The sequence below is a fragment of the Crocodylus porosus genome, unplaced genomic scaffold (assembly GCF_001723895.1).
Source record: "Crocodylus porosus isolate Cpor-Errol unplaced genomic scaffold, CroPor_comp1, whole genome shotgun sequence".
NCBI lineage: Eukaryota > Metazoa > Chordata > Crocodylia > Crocodylidae > Crocodylus > Crocodylus porosus.
Window position 1 is genome coordinate 149,907,231 of NW_017728886.1, and position 16,320 is coordinate 149,923,550.

The 16,320-nt window shown below is 45.5% G+C and overlaps 1 long non-coding RNA gene across 4 annotated transcripts in view; it reads right to left on the reverse strand.

Annotated features, from left to right (window-relative positions):
* LOC109315305 overlaps nucleotides 1-16,320 on the reverse strand; it is a 98,208-nt gene that overhangs the window by 12,209 nt on the left and 69,679 nt on the right. For 3 of the 4 annotated variants that reach the window (XR_002102470.1, XR_002102473.1, XR_002102474.1), the window contains one exon: nucleotides 3,405-3,489. This is a non-coding gene — a long non-coding RNA (uncharacterized LOC109315305). Of the gene's footprint in view, nucleotides 1-3,404; nucleotides 3,490-4,433; nucleotides 7,093-16,320 lie in introns of those variants that run through there. The other variant, XR_002102471.1, reaches the window with a different exon arrangement.

The window sequence follows — 16,320 nt, forward strand, 5'->3', positions numbered from 1 at the left end:
AGAACAAGGACAGTTTCCAAACTAATAAAAGCCTTTATTAATGGCTTTAAAAGTACTGTACTAGTGTAGGGACAGAAACAGAAGCACGCACAAGAAAGCCCCTAGTTCTGCTAAGACTCATCTGTCTCCCCTGGAATTCTCACATGCGCACACTTGCCTGCCCCACAGAGCATGTTCAAAGTGCTCTGTCAGCTGTAGCTTTAATTCATATCACCAAATTTAGGACATATATATAAAAAATACTTTAAAAAAGCCAGTCATTCTAGCTAGGGACTTATGCAGCTCCCCATGACTATAATATCTGAACACTATACAACTGTTAATGGGTTTTAATGTCATAGCACCTCATGGCATTGGGAGACATATGCTAGGTAAAGTAGCTTGTTTAAGGACACAAGAAAGTCTATAGCTAACCTAGAAACTGAACCCAAGTCTCCTGAATACCAGTCTAACCTCCAATCCACTAGCTCCCAAACTACTGGTTCCCAAACTTTTTAAAGTTTCTTACACAGACATGTATACTATGATTCTGTTGCAGAATAGTTAATATTTTGTCACTACAACCACATAGTAATCCATTCAACAATCCAAAATATATGGTACAGTTATTGTTGTTTTCTTTTTTCCTTCCTTTGCCTCCATTTTCATTTCCTCCTTTCCCCTCTTCCAGTTTCCTATTCCTTCCCCTCCCACACCTTCTAGAAGTTCACTGCACATCCATGGGAATACATTACCCAAATTTGAGAAACACAGCACAACTCTATCCATTCTACACTCCTAGTTACTGATTAATAGTAGTAGTAGTGACTTATACCATGTACTGAATACTAAAATACTTGCCCTAACTGGCTTGTATTCCTGAAATCAAAAACAGGCTTGTAGGATATCTAAGTGACCTCTGTGTCTGAGGAAAAACTCCAATCCACAACCAAACTAGTGGCTCAGGCCCAACTCCCTCTACAGAAGCCAAAAAGAGAAAATGGTATGTTGATATAATTCTTATCAGATTATGGACTGCTTTTACTTCCTATCTCACCTGAATTGCAGGTACATGAGGAAATATGTTTATGTAAGGTAGGTACGGTCAAGAAAGACACTCCGCTTCCTATACTGTGATCACACTATAAGTTCTTGTGCGTTACAAACACAGATTTCCCTAGGCCTAGACATTTTGGCTGTTTGCAGATGTCTAAAAACAAAAAAATGCCCTTTAAAGGAAGAAGCAGCATGTTACTTTGACCCAGCTCCGCAGAATTTGTATAGATTGGGCGCTTCAGTGGGGCTTTGGGGGTTTTTTATCTAAAGCTGATTCAATCAGCTATTAAATAAAAGTGCTAAAAAACCCCCACTGAAGTGACCAATTTATACAGATGTTGGGTGAGCCAGGTCCAACTAATATGATGCCTCTTCTGGGCATGCGTTGGACTTGGCACAGGAGCACGCCAAGTTTGAAGTAAAGCGCCGTTTTGGAGGGGTTTTTTAACGTCTGCAAGCAACCTTTCTGTTTAAATTTCTTTCTGACTTGAGACACACAGGCATTCACATATATATTCTTGAATATGGTTGCCTTGCACTCTTCAATATTGTTTAAGTGTCTGAATTCAGAATATGGTGTGCAGGCTTTATGATGTAAAAAGTGAATTCACTGAATTCAAATTTTTCTCGATCTTTCTAGTCTTTTACCATTTGTTACCAAAGCCATTTAGAATAAAGGGTCATATGCTTTGCAGTGAGCTGAGTAGACGCAACCAGCTTAGCTCACAGACTGTTAACAGTCTAGCTGTGGCAGCACAGAGCTCAACACAGGTTGCTAGACTTACATGATGAGATGCTGTTAACTGCTTAAGGCTAGTTCAGGTGTGTCTACACCTGATCTGAGCCTTCAAGAGGCCGAGAAGCGATCATAGACAACTGCAATCATAGACACTGCGATCATAGACAACACCCAAGATTTCCAGTTGCACGAATCACTATCAGCACACTCTTACTGATATATCACCAAAGAAATTCTACATGCAGCAGATCCTATAGCAGTGTAACAGCTTTTAACTCTAGAATTATTTCCTCCTCCAGCTTATACTCACAAACATGTGAAAACACATACTCCTCAAGTGCCACAATGGCCCTACCCCTTCAGAACCCACAGCTGCAGAGATGGAAGTGAGGATTTACAACACTAGGTATCATGGAGTAATTCTAAGTCATAGGGATCAGGGGTTATGACATTTTTATTGTCTATTTTTTTCCCTCTTGCATGAATATGAAGAAACTGTAAGGGAAAACATCTGCTTTCACTTTTCTTTTCTCCACCACTGCTCCCATCTGACAAAACCTTAAAACTTGCCAGTGTTTCAGGGAGCTGTTTGTGCCAGCACTCTACAAGGAGCCAAGCCCTTTCTGTATCCTTGATGTGAGAGTACGCTGCACTTGGAGAAAAGGCTCCCCATTGTGATGAGAATGCACCCAGGCTCTGTCCAGCTGATAGCTCTATTGCCAGCTTGTCAGGAGACAAACCCCCTTCCCTCATGTCCATAAAACAGAACGGATTGTAGTTCCTTCACTTCTAGTACTACCTGAAGAATTTCTGGAGTTCATTGCTCCATCCCGGTGTGAACAGCCATGCTGCAGTCTGGCATCTGCAGAGGTTGCACCTATGTAACAAAGGTGTGAATTGCGGCAGACCACACAGGAGAACTCCATGTAGCCACTTTGCTGCAGTGTTAGAGGGAGGTCCAGTCTTCCCTCTGACCTTGGGTTTAGTTGCAACATGGTCAGAACTTAAAGGAATTCTGCACAGTAACAAAGTACATTTTCTTCCTTTCAGAAAACTGGCTTGCAGCTTTAGACTTGTGCCCTAAGATTCTCTTCTGTACTGAGATCTGCTCTGATCAAGATGAGAAGAAATTATGGTTCCCTAGTTCCTCTGGTATTTTCAACAAGCTTGATCCCAGGACAATTTCAGGTAGTCTTTAGATGGTTTAAACTTATACAAGCTGCCATTGGTATCCAATGAACCACATACTTGCCAGAGACTGGTGGAGAACAATCGCACTTCAGGCTGACCTCCATCAGGAGCGTTTCATACCATTGTGACTGAGACTATTTCAATTTGTCCCGAGCCTCAGGAATGCTTAGATGCAGTATTTTTAGTTCAAGCCCAAGTGTATTAAAAGCTGGTGGGAGTTGGGGTGTGGGGGCACAAAAGCAGATATTCCTCATGGCATAATAATATCTTACCATGAACCAAAATTAAGCCAAGAAGCTGAAGAAGTTGATTCTATATGAACATCTTATTAAGCAGAGAAAGACAACTGAAGTATTTCATGGGCTCAACTTCTCCCCTAGCCAAAGGAAACAGATATGGATATGACTGGCACACCCAACCCAAGAGAAACAGTACGTACCAGGGATGTGGAAGAGTCCAGGAAAAATTTGCAAAGACTTCAATTTTGTTTGTCCACTGTTCATCATGCATTTTGTGACATTGTTCTAAAAATCAGTAAGTCACATATTAAAATACAGTACATAACCCAAGACATGTGCTATAAAAGCTCAGTACAGAACTGTGACTAGCTTTCATTAGACCTGCCATTCAGCCCTCTCTCCTCCCACATTCAAACCTCCGGAAGAAAGTCAAAGTTCTCTACTGATGCTACAGCATAGTGGGAATGACCTGCTAACTTTTGGATATGCTTTACAAAGTTGAATTCCTCCAATTTAGTTCACTCTCCAAAACCATTCCAAGGAAGCAGGGAGAGATCAGGCCCACTCTACTCCTACCTCCTGTTCTGTTCCCTTCATTTCTTCTCAACATGGTGAAAAAAATATGTGTCACTCACAAATCTTAACAGGAACAGCGTAGAGGAAAAGTTCACACCCTTGTTTGTATTTAGAGTCCTATGACTCTTTGGGACCTTTGAATTTAGTCAATTTTTCTCATATCTGATACTAGTGGAGCTCTCTCATCTAGCACAGGGGTAGGCAAAATGCGGCCTGCAGGCCGGATGCAGCCCACCAGGCCATTCTATCTGGCCCACAGGGCCCCTAAAAAATTTAGCAAATTAATATTTATCTGCTCCTGGCTGCCTGTCATGCAACCCTCGATGGCTTGCCAAAACTCAGTAAGCAGCCCTCCACCCAAAATAGTTGCCCGCCCCTGATCTAACAGACCAAGGCATTATAAGATCTAATGGCTGAAAAATGAAGTCAAAAGATTTCCAACTCCAAAGAAAATACAAGTTAATGGCAAGGACAACAAATCCTTGGGACACCTTATCACAGGAACTGGTAAATGCCTCATCAGTTGAGAACCTCAAATCAGCTATTAACAACTTTCTAAAAAAACATGCTCCGGTACAACCAGAAGTTTTTGAGCTTTATCATGTGCTCTTATAAAGAAAGAAAGAATAAGTATCCTCCACTGCCAGAATTACTCAATGAAAAACCATGATCAAGTGTTCAAAATGGATTGAAAGAGTGTTCCCTTCTGCCTTAAAACCTGTGAATCTATGCATATAATTGCAAGTTGCCACTGAAATGAAAATAGGATGATTTTCTGGTAGGACGGGAAATAGCAATTTGATGGAATTTTCAGTGACAGGGAATAACCTAGTGAGCATTAATTATGGCTGGATATGCTGAGCATAACAGCACTAACAGCTCCAATGGAAGCCAATGAGATTGGAGAAATAGATTGGATCATAACAGAGAAAAATTATACCCTGAACTTTAGAAGCAAATCTCTACAGCAGGGGCACATAAACAATGAAATTATCCTCTGAGGGAGGTCTTTGGCACAGTAGAACAAGGGTAGATGATTTAAAGCTAGAACGGCTTTTGTGAAGGAAAATCCTGCTCCATGCAGGGAGATGGAATTGAAGACTCATCCAGGCATGATTTCCAGGGATCTTTTTTTTTTATTGCCCTTCTTGACTATGCCAGTTCAAAAACACCACTCCCTGAACTTATTCTTCCTTGTTTACTTTTTTCCTGCTTAGCAACTGCAGAAAGTTGAATTATTCTAATATTTTCAAGTAACCATTATTCTCTAAAGGCATTGGCCTGAATCCTAATTGCTGCTGCTCCAGTGCTCAACAGGAGAGTAGCACACAGCTGCAAATATTGCCATGCAGCATTCTATTCATGTCAGCCTGACCCTAACTCTTACATGTCCACTGGGATGCAAACAAACCTTCATCAAACACTGTCAGAAAACAACTGGCATGCCAGACACACTTCTGAATAGAAAGAAATGGTGAAAGAAAAAATAGGATATGGAGATGGTTTTAAAATGATCATGTGGACTGATGAAAGAAACCAGAAGCCACTTGTGTCCATACCAGTCTAAACTTGATTCTGCCTTTGGCTTTCTGAATAACTCTTCCTAGCCAGGATAAAAGGACAATGTATTCTTGTTTCACTTGGACAGTATAAACTTTCTAGATTGTGTCCCAGTGTCCTGAGAACTACTGTCAAATTACCTAAAGGGTCCCTATTCAAGATGTTCCAGGGGTGTATATGCGCATGAGAGAAAGAGAGAGAGATTTTGCTATGCAGGTAGAAAATAAATTGTACACCCAGTTTCATAATTTTCTCATAACAAGCCTGTGTTTCATACAAACCTTTGTTTGAGGCCAAAGCTTGTCATAGCCTTAAGTGACAAAGTTGCTTTGCTAGTGGGATGAGTCACTGAACCAGTCTAGCTAGTGTAAAACCACTGCTCAGGCTGCTAAGAGGGAGGGGTAGAGCTTGTGGTTCCTCAGTTCTCTGCTTCTGTCTGTCAGAGCCGTACAGAAGCGAGAGTGCAGGAGAGAAGCGCACAGAGCTAGGCAACACATTGGGCACAGGCAAAGCATGGTCTCTTTTTGATCTGCTTCACTTCTCCAGGCAGAGAAGGTCAAAGAGCAGAGCCAGAGAGCAAGTGCTTCAGTAATTCATAACTCTAAAAACAGTTGCCCACAATTGTGCCCTAGTTGGGTATTTTGTTTAAAAACGGGCAAATCTTGGACTAGGCCCAAGGAATAGATCCCTGTTCCTCTCTTCTTCCAGTCTACCAGGCCCTTACAGCTCTCTCTCAGCTTCAGCCCAGTCTTTCCCTTCTACCCTCCGCTGTTTTCCTCTCTTGCCCTTGACTTTCCATCCCTTCTCCTATGCCAAAGGTAACCAATCCCAGGGCCAGTTCCAGATTTCCAGTCCAGCAGCCAACCCTCCTACGGACCGGCAGCCCACCCTTTTATCCAAGCACTTTTTATACTGAGTATAAAAAAGGGTGGGCTGCCGGTCACTTCCATTCTGCAGTATGCTGGTCCACAGTTTGCCGGTCCGCAGTCTAAAAAGTTTGGGAATCACTGTCCTATGCCACATCTCCCACTCCCATTCCCTTCCTCCCTGTGCCTTCCATCCGCCACCCCCAAGAGTCTGTAAAATGTTTAAAGTTTCTCTGCTGTTTCCAGTCCCCTCAGCTGGGCTGACAGGATGCAAAAATCATTGAGGGGGCCTTCTGCCAGCTGAAGCCATTGCTACTCCTAGTCCTTCCTGTAGTAAACTTGACTTAGCAGGGCAGAGCAGTCAGCAACAGTAATCATGACAAGAACCTTGTATGAAATTCACATGTAAATGTGGGGAGGAAAGGAAGAAAAGCACAATTCTAGAAGTCTACCGGTACATGTCAGGAGATGGAAAGCAGTACAGCTGGTCCTGTGTGTTCACTGTATCACCAAAGTCCTCTCTCTCAAGGTTGCGGTGACAGGCTACTGAAACAGTGACAAAAGCACAGAGCAAGAAGGGGAATTTCCCAAGAGAGAATGAAGGGGAATTTCCCAAGAGAGAATTTGAAAAGCACCAGCAGATATGCTGTTTGTAGTGCAAGCCTCTGGAAGATTGGACAAAGAAGGAGAACAAAAAGGTGTTAATTCAGAGGCATAAGGGATATTGCTATTTGTTTGCCTTTCTCCACAGCTCTCCCCAATAAATCAGCTCTTTAAAGCATTATATTCTTCTGAATGACATCAAGAAACTAGACTCCAACCAAAAAAACAAAACAAATATGTCACAATACAAGATGCAATACAAGAGGCAGATCCACAAGGGACAAATATTTACCACTGTTCTGCATGGCTCCTACACCAGACTGCATTCTTCTTGGCAAGCTGAAGTGGGACAAATGTTCTCGGAAAAATACATAGCATTCTGCCCTCACAAGCTACTGACACACACTCCAGGCCACTGAACCCTGGGCTCACAGTGCTTCTCGGAGAGCACGAGGCCTATGCTGGGGAAGGCTAAACATAGAGTTGGGTTCTCAAGTGTCCCGACAGGACAAAGAGCTTCAGTGTGATATAATTGTTATTAATAAACTGGAAGCATATGGAGCCCCAAGATGCATGGAAACCTGTAATAAGGAGCACTCTAGTAGACCTTCCCCTGAGTTAACCAACCACCTCTGAAGGGCACATGTCAATTTACACAACCATTTTGTTAACCTACAGGTAAACGCCACGTCTACTTGCTGTTCTCAAGCCAGGTTTGCTACCGCATGTAAAAGGGGACCATTGTATGCTACCTCCGTTCTTTTCTGAGTGAACCTGTGCAGGTATTACTGGCATCTGTTACGGGTAATATAACTATGCATTAACCACCTGATGATAGCAAGAACCAGGATTTCCTGCTATGCCAAAAATGGGATTGCCCCTCCTGCCCGTGCCAAAGGGGTGGTACTGGAAACTGAACAGCCAAGTGGTATAAGAGCTCTGGGTCATGTCTGTGCACTTTGACATCTTGCCAGGCTATAATAAGAGAGACCTGCAGGGAGCAACAGATGTCAACGGTGGTAATTTTCCTTCCTGCTTCAGCTCCTCAAAACTGCCTCAACTGGATAAACGCCCGCCCAGTTCCTTCTTTGGATAGTCATCCAAGCGTACACCACACAAACAGCTGCCAACTCCACTGGAAAATGTACAGACTGAAAGATCACCTGTGAATATGCAGCCTCCAAATGAGCTGTGCTGCACGTTGCCTTTGCAGCTAGTTTATATCCTTGACAATTGTACTGCTGCTTTTGCAGCAGGCAGCAGACAATTGCCAAGCAAACTGTCCACACTTGAGACAGCAAGAGGATCAAGAAAGGCTTTACTTGCAGAACACCACTCTTAGCAGAGCAAAGGACATACACACTCAGATGGAATAAGAAACCATCCTCGTCCTGAACCTTCACCCATTTTTAGAGCCAGATTATGCTAACCTCCCGTCCCTCCACCAAATACTTTCCTAATTCCCTCCACAACTAAAATTTGAAGTGTCCACATTCACCTGGAAAGGACATTCTTCGCTCATTTGCAACTGAGACTGGGCCAAATTCAGAGGGGCTGGACATAGTGATGTAAACTGGCTCCGTACACTAATTTTGCCAGACTCTTACACTCATTTACTCCTACTGTACTCTTTTGTAACTTTAAGCAACACACACACACACACCCCTGAGACCATCCTTGATGCCCTTAGTAGGACTAAGGGTATCCAAGCACTGGGAGAGTATAAGCCTGTGGATCCAGCTGGCATCACATTACATTTTGCCTCTGGATTTGGCCTTACCAGCAGAATCACTAAAGTTGCACGAAGAAGCTTGTTTTCCTGAGATTTACCACTCTGTTTTGCACACTTAAGCAGTCTGCAAAGCTTGGAAAGCATCCAGCTCTTCAGCTGCTTTTCCAAACTAAACCCAGACTCTTTTAAGGCTGCCACATCCTTAGTCAGGGCCCAGCCGACTTCAGACTCCATGTGAAGAAAACTTGACAACTCGCTCAGCCAGATCTTTTGCGTTCCCACAGTTGCCAAAGCAGATCCGGACTGCCTGCCCTCTGTCTTCTCTTTCACACCCCCTCAGCTCTCAGCCTTGCAGGCTTGCCTTAGCCTAATCACACATGCATCTGGCCTGTCTTACACTTTCTAAGCCCTCACATGAATATAGGATTTGCAGGCAGTTTATTCATGTGACATGAATTCCAGGGAAAACAGCAGCAGCAGTGTCATTATCGCATTATGAGTTTCACTGAATTGTCCACATAAATACACCAAAGCTTGCAGCAGTGTTAGACACTGGAATGTTTTCAGAGCTGAGAGTAGATATTCCAGAAGCTTGTTTAATAAGAGGCAGAAGAGGCCACATACTCACATCAACTAGTTCAGCTGATTTATTTTTAAATGCCATTTCCATGCTTACATCCAAGGAACAGAGACAAACTAATAGAGACATACTAGTAACAATAAGACGTGTAGTCCTCCATCCTTTTCCCTTATATGACTGCCTGCCTCTCAATTGTCTGTGTAAATGATTCAGAAAGCCCTGTTTAAACAGATCCAGTTCCTGCCATCTGTGAAGTGAGACATTATAGAGACTCTGTATTGTACTGCACGTAACAGAAATGCATTTGATTAACTGTACTCTGAACTACGCATTTCGCCCCTTGCTGTCGTTTACATAAGACAGAGTGATGCAGTAGGAATTCCACCCCCTCCCCCACCAGCTTTTGGGCAGAGTGATTCAGGGAAGTAGATTAGCTGCTCTACAGACCCTCATCCCCCAGCTATGAGTCAGAATCTCTGGGCTACAGAAGCATGCCTAAGATTCCAGACAGGCACTCTTCCAGAAACCTTCTTCTCCCTCCAAATCCCTGTTCCACTGGCATCATTGCTCATGGATGTGTTATACAGTCTGAGGATGAAGCAGAAGGGATGGAAATTCAGAATTCCTGAAGTCTGCAGTAAAACCCTGATGTCCGATCAAAGACTCCAATCACTTTGGCTAGGGACAGACATTACACGTAAACCAGTTTAACTGGCCAGAAACTGGTTTAAACCTGTAACAGAACAGATGTTCAGTGCACATAAACCAGTTTAAGAATGGCTGAAACTGGTTTTAGGTAAACCTGGCTGACTGTAGTATCAGACTTAACTGATTTGGCTCAAACCGGTTTATGTAATGTCTTTCCCAGACCCCTTGCTAGTTTAAATTAAATCAGACTCCCCCAGCATCCCAGCATGCTCTCTGGGCTGGGCTGGGCTGGGCTGAGTGGGACTCTGCTCCACAGCAGAGCTGGCTCCTCCCCTCTCCTCCCTGGGGGCAGCTCCACAGTCTCTGCAGGCCTCAGCATGGCTTCTGCTCCCCCCTCCCCTCCTCACTCTCTGCTAAGCAGGCACTCCCCCATTCCTCACAGACACCTCTCAGCATGAGCTAGCAGACCACATGCTGGCTACCTCCAAGCTGTGGTGGATGGGACAAAGGCAGAATCAACAGGTAGCTGGTAATGTCCCTCTGTTGTTTTCTTAATGGGGCAATAAACACTGAGTTAGGCCTGATAAACATTCTCTGCTGGGCTGATCAGGATGGGGAGGAACCCCTCTCATAGCATCCTGCTGGGGCCTGGCCATATCCCCTCAGCTCAGCCCTGTGGAAGGGAAGGGAGGGCTGCTGTAGCATCCCCCATGCTTTTAGCCTGAGCCACTTCAGGCATGTGCCTGCATTTCTGAGATATCTGTCTGGTTACAAAACTGATTTAGCCTAGCCAGGTTAGACTAACCTGCAAAGATTGAATCAATTCAGGCTCAGGCTTTTTTGAATGTCTGTCCCTAGCCCTTGGGGTAGTTTCACACATGCACATATGCTGTGATACCTCCAGGATCCAAGCATTTAATAACAAAAATCAGTACATATTGACAGCCATGTGGTCACGAAGTCTCAGGTAGTTTTAGGTTCCCCAAGTTCTCTCGTGAGAACTCTGAATTAATCCTGTACTGCAGCATCTAGAAATGGTGTAACTTGAAAACCTTTATGATACCAACTTCATTGCCCTTTGGAAGAGTAACTTGCTTTTCCTCTGACACACAACCTTGCTTGTATACAATAAAGGCAGTTCCTGAAGTATTGTTTGTGCAGTGAGTGTGCCAGCTTTTGGTACCAACAATACATTGATTCACTCCTCTATGTTCATGCACCAAAAGCCATATCAATCCAATATCTACACTTGAAATACACAGTGGCATAAAGCCAACATTTTCTTTATGGAAGAGGAAATGTTTAATGAGGGGAACCAATTGACTGATTTCTGCTGAGCACTTTATGGTGAAGGGAACGGAAGGTTTGTATTAATGGGGATCAAATACCCCTTGGTGAACTGACACCCCAAGAACTTTTCAAAACTTGATACAGAGACATAGCTAACAAATATCTGCAATGCCAGGAGAATGCCTATGCTGCTCTTGTCATACTGTGCCTGTAGAATACCAGATAGTGCATTGCCAGATCCCTGCAGAGGCTATTAAGATCCAGTACCCACACCACAGCAGATAAGACAAGATGCAATGGGTTTAAACTACAGCAGAGCAGATTTGGATCAAGTCTCAGGAAAAAGCTTCCTAGCCATAAGAAGAGTTAGACAATGGAACAAGCTGCTCAGAGAAGCTGTGGAATTTCCTTCAGAGGAGGTTCTAAAGAGAAGGATGGATGGGCATCTTATCTGGAATGGTTTAAAAACAACAAATCCTGGATTTGTGCAGAGATTGGGACTAAATAGGAGCTCCTTGAGCCCATCACAAATTGCTATCAGTATATGAAAAGCAATTCAGTCATCCACAGTGAAATGCATGTGAGAGAGAGAGTTTACATCAAAGCAAGCAACTGAGAACCCAGAAACCAATGGATTTCACACTTGACTGATTGTCTGAATTAATTAAATAGAAGGAGCTGTAGGCACATTTGTATTAAACCACCCCTCAGCACAGATGGAAGCTCAGCCGTAAGCAAGAACACTACAGGACTCTGACTTTGCAGAGGACTGGCTTATAACATATATCCATCTCTACTCAAACTCAATTTCTCCAGGTAAATGTCTAGTTTTACTTTCTGTGGTACCACACCACAAGCTCAGATCCACTGGTAACACACACATTTGTGCCTGTTGCTATCCTGCTGCTGCTTTTGCTTTCCCCCAGGGGAAGTGGAGAGAAATAGGAGAAGTTGCTGGGTTTGCATTTCACAACTTTCTGTGCAAGCCACTTCTCTGCGTGCATCCCATTGCTCAGAGTGGCTCTCCAGTCACCGGATGGGGAACTGAGAGGGAGTGTTTACACAGTTCATTAGCCTCTTTGCAGCTGCTATAGCAACCACAAGGGGTCAGTTTATAGTAAGAGAGGAAGTTCACTTTTTGGAAGTTCAGCTTTCCAACCCCAGCATTAAGCATGGCTGGAAAAACAAAAGGCCAGACGGTGAGAGGAAACACATTTTTAAAAGTTTCCTATGTGTAAAATCACCCAAGCTTTCTAAATCATCAGGAGATGGCTCATCCCTTTCCCCTCAGTCAGAAAAGATGCTGCAGTATCCCTGATGCAGGACCTATGGTTTTCCCCATAGCACTTCTTTTCCAGATGCCTGCGAATATTTAAGAGTAGTACAGGTCTAGATCAACCATCTAGAGCCACACTTCTGTAAATGCTTCTAAAATTGCATCCAGAATTTGGTTCATTGTGTACCAACTGATTAAATTTAGATCCGGGGTTCCAAACCTACAGCCCAAGGTCCAGACCCAGCCTGTGGAGTCACATGGTCTGACCTGTGAGTCTCACACTGACCCCAGACACCACATGCAGAGCCAGTCTGGTGCATGGGCTAGACCTGGCACTAGATACACTGCTCCTGGCACAAAGGATCAGTCTAGGGGACAAGCTGCACGTGGCATCTGCACCAGACAAATCGTGTGCTAGCTCCAGAGCTGGTATGGAAGGACCATGCTGAAGCCAGCACACAGGGTGGTCCACAGGGCACTGCATGTAGCATATACCCCACACTAGCCCCCTATGCCACAAGCAGCACCCACAGCGCCAGGTCCAGCCTGTGCACCATGTAGAATACTAAACAGCACTGCCCGTGGCTCACAGGGTGGACCCGGTGCTGGAAGCACTGCCTATGACATGAGGGGCTGGCGTGGGGCACATAATGCACACAGCACACTGCTCACTGGCTCAAGTATGCATATATGGCCTGTGGCCCAATCCTAACAGGCCCTGAAGCCACCACTCAAGGCCGCTCTGGTGGGGTATAACATGCAGTGTATACCCCATACCAGCTCCCTGAGTCCCAGGCAATGCTTGCAGCATGTGTCTAGCCCATGCACTGCCAGCAGTACAGGCCGTGCAGTGGGACTGATGCATATTGCTTGAGGCACAGGAGACTGGCCTAGGGAGTGTAGTACATGCAACACCACACTGGACTGACCCTGTGCACTGGCTCCAGTGCTGCTGAATCCAGTCTGAAAAACAATTCAAATTTTCTCTGGTCCATGGAGCAGATGAGCTTGATATCCCTGATCTAGACACTCAAGAGCTGTTTACACACATAAAAGGATGTTTTTTAAGGGTATAAACAACAGGCCAAAGTTTGTCTGTCATGCAATTAATTACACCAGTAGAGAATACAGCCTGGTGCATGGACAGATCAAGGATTTCAGAAAGGAAGAGTGGGAGTTGAAACCTGCACTGCAAGGGTAGGTGCACCCAAGCTCCCAGGCTTTCCCCTCCCCCTGCACCTGGGGCAGGCAGAACATGCAGGAGCAGCAGCAGGAGTCTTTCTTAAGTCCCTTGAGCAGATAAGAATCTTCCCTCCCCTTTCCCCTTAGTTCTTAGCAGCAAGTTCCCTCTCCTCCCCTCTCCTCCTCCTCCCCCCGCCAATCCCCTGTCTCCTGCCCATCCCTGCCCTGCCACTGTCCCCAGATGACCTAGGGACTGGGAGGGATTCCAGAACTGCTCCTGCCAGGCTGCACATGTTGCCAGATTTGGCTTGAGACAGCAGCACTGGGAGGAGATAGGTTACCTTCCCCCGTACCTGCTCCCAGGCTGTCAGGGAACAGCAAGGGAACCAGGCACAAAGAAGGGGCTTCTCCATTGTTGCTGCTATCCATGGTTGAGCTGGACTCTGCACAGAGTGCAGCTGCAGTGAGGACAGCAGCAGCAGTGAGCACGACTGGGGTGGGAGGGCAGAGAGAAGGGGAGGGAAGAGAGGTGCCACTGAGTACAGAGGGGAAGGGAGGGAGGAATTCTTACTTGCTTAAAAAAAGGATCTGGTTGCTGCTCCTGAAGCATTGTTGACTGAAAGCGGGGAGTGTCTGTATCACTGCACCCCATCCTAGAATCACCTCTGTCTTGATGTGATGACAAATTATAAGTGCCTCGTCAGTGCCACATTTTGTGTGAGTGCCTGGTGATGAAAATTTAAGCTACCTTGCTTCAAAAAGTTCAAGGCCTGCTCCTGCAGTTGACAAGGTATGGAGGGAGAGCTGGACATGCCGGAGTCCAGCTTAGGCCCAGCAGTCCTTTCACATGATGTCAGTTGCAGGACTGGGTACATAATCACATGCCTAATTGTTCTGCAGAAGGGGTGCAGTATGTTCAAACACAGCTTGGATAAAATGGGATGGAGGTTCTTCCCTAAGTTACCTCTCTGACTGTTGCTCACCAAACATTTCATTCTTGATACCTTTTGACAATCAGGAACCAGAGTTTGGGTGGTCAGAACAGGTCACTTGGTAACCATGTAAAGTCCAGGAAATGCGTCCAGCGGGGAGCTAGGAGTCCAGAACCAATGTCAGGGTCAGTCTGATTGTCCAACCAGGATTGGCTGGGCCCAGACCCTGATTCAGGCTAACTGCAAATAGGGCCTGTTCCCCTGTAGGTTCAGAGGATGGAGTGCCCTGATAATTTAACTGGGACTGGCTGTGCCCTCAGCCCTGATCTGAGCTCATTATACTGCCTATCCAGGCAAGAGATGCACCCACCAATACAAGTGTAAAATGAAAGAACCCTGAGATGGCGGCTGAGGAGCTAAATTCTGCAAAGATAGCATCTTCCATTTGTCCTATAAAGCTCTGCACTTGCCAAACATCACTCTATGGGAAAGGTAATGTTAGGAAAGCCTGTATAATGGGGAAGGTTTTACCCAGCAATAAAACAACATCAACACTGCCCACGAGCGGAAGAGTAGTGTCAGTCAGTATTACACCATGGAGCATGACAGGTCAATACAAAGACTAGTGCTAAGCACTTCTGGGTTTCCTAGCTATGGATAGGCAGATCCAGGATTATAAAAAGGGAGGTGTGGAAACAGTGACTGGCATTGCAGTGGCAGGTGGGGAGGGGGCTAGACCCCCTGCTCCCAGCTTCCCCCCACCTCCCTGGGGACTGGGCAGACTACACCACTGGAGCAGCAGCAATAGCCAGGGACTTTTATAAGTCCTCAAATCAGCTAATAATTTTCCCTTCCACCCACCACTCTCGGCATCTTCTCCCTTCCCTTCTTCTCCGTGCTCACCAGCACCTCCACTCCACTCCTCTCCCTGCCCTTGCCACCTCTTCTTATGCCTCTGGACCTGCCCACTGACACTGCTGTTCCAATCATTCCTGCTGTGTGGGGGGGCTGGACTCAGCCAGAGACAGCAGTAGCAGTGAGCAGGTTCTCCTTCCCCATGTCTGCCCCTGGCCTAGTAATGATCACTCAGGGAGGACCAAGTAGGGAGGAAGAATCTGCCCACCGCTATCCCTGCTGCTGTCCCAGCTGAGCATGGCTCTACCTTCAGCCCAGCTGGAGGTGCTCTGGAGCTCCCCCTACCCCTGAGTCAGCCAAGGACAACAGGAACAGCAGCAGTAGTGGGCAGGTGAAGGATGAATAGGAGGGAAGGGGGCATGCTACTAAGCATGGAGGAGAAGGAAGAGAGGAGATTTGTGCCTACTTCAGGGACTTCTTTTTAAGTTCCCAGTTGCTGCTCCTGTGACGTGGTCTGAAAAGGAGGTATGACTGCCCCCCTGCACCACCTCTCTTGATCCACACCTACATCTATGCAAGCAAAAGATTTTAGAACGTGGTTATTTCAAGAGCCAATCCACACAGCAGTTCCCAACAGCACAGCTCTGCCCAAAAGAGCCCCGGAAAGTACATTTGCCAAAACCCATCTCATGGCAGCTCTACTGCACCCCAAGGCTGAACTACCAAGAGTTGTTTTGTGCAAGAATAAATTAGTTGAGCTCCTTACTGCCAAAGTTAGACTGCTTCTTTTGGACTACCCAGAACCCATTGAAGTCAACAGAAGCCTCAACTTTAGAGCCATCAACTGACTTTGAAATCACCAACCATGAAGTAATGCTGCTTTTGTAGACCCTATCAGGGACATGAAGTAGATGACCAGCAGGTATCATAAGGGAAAGACAACAAGCCATTGCCTAGAAGGACAGTGGGGAAAAAAGATGAGCAGACAGGCAAAATTGTAGGCACTTTTTTTTTTT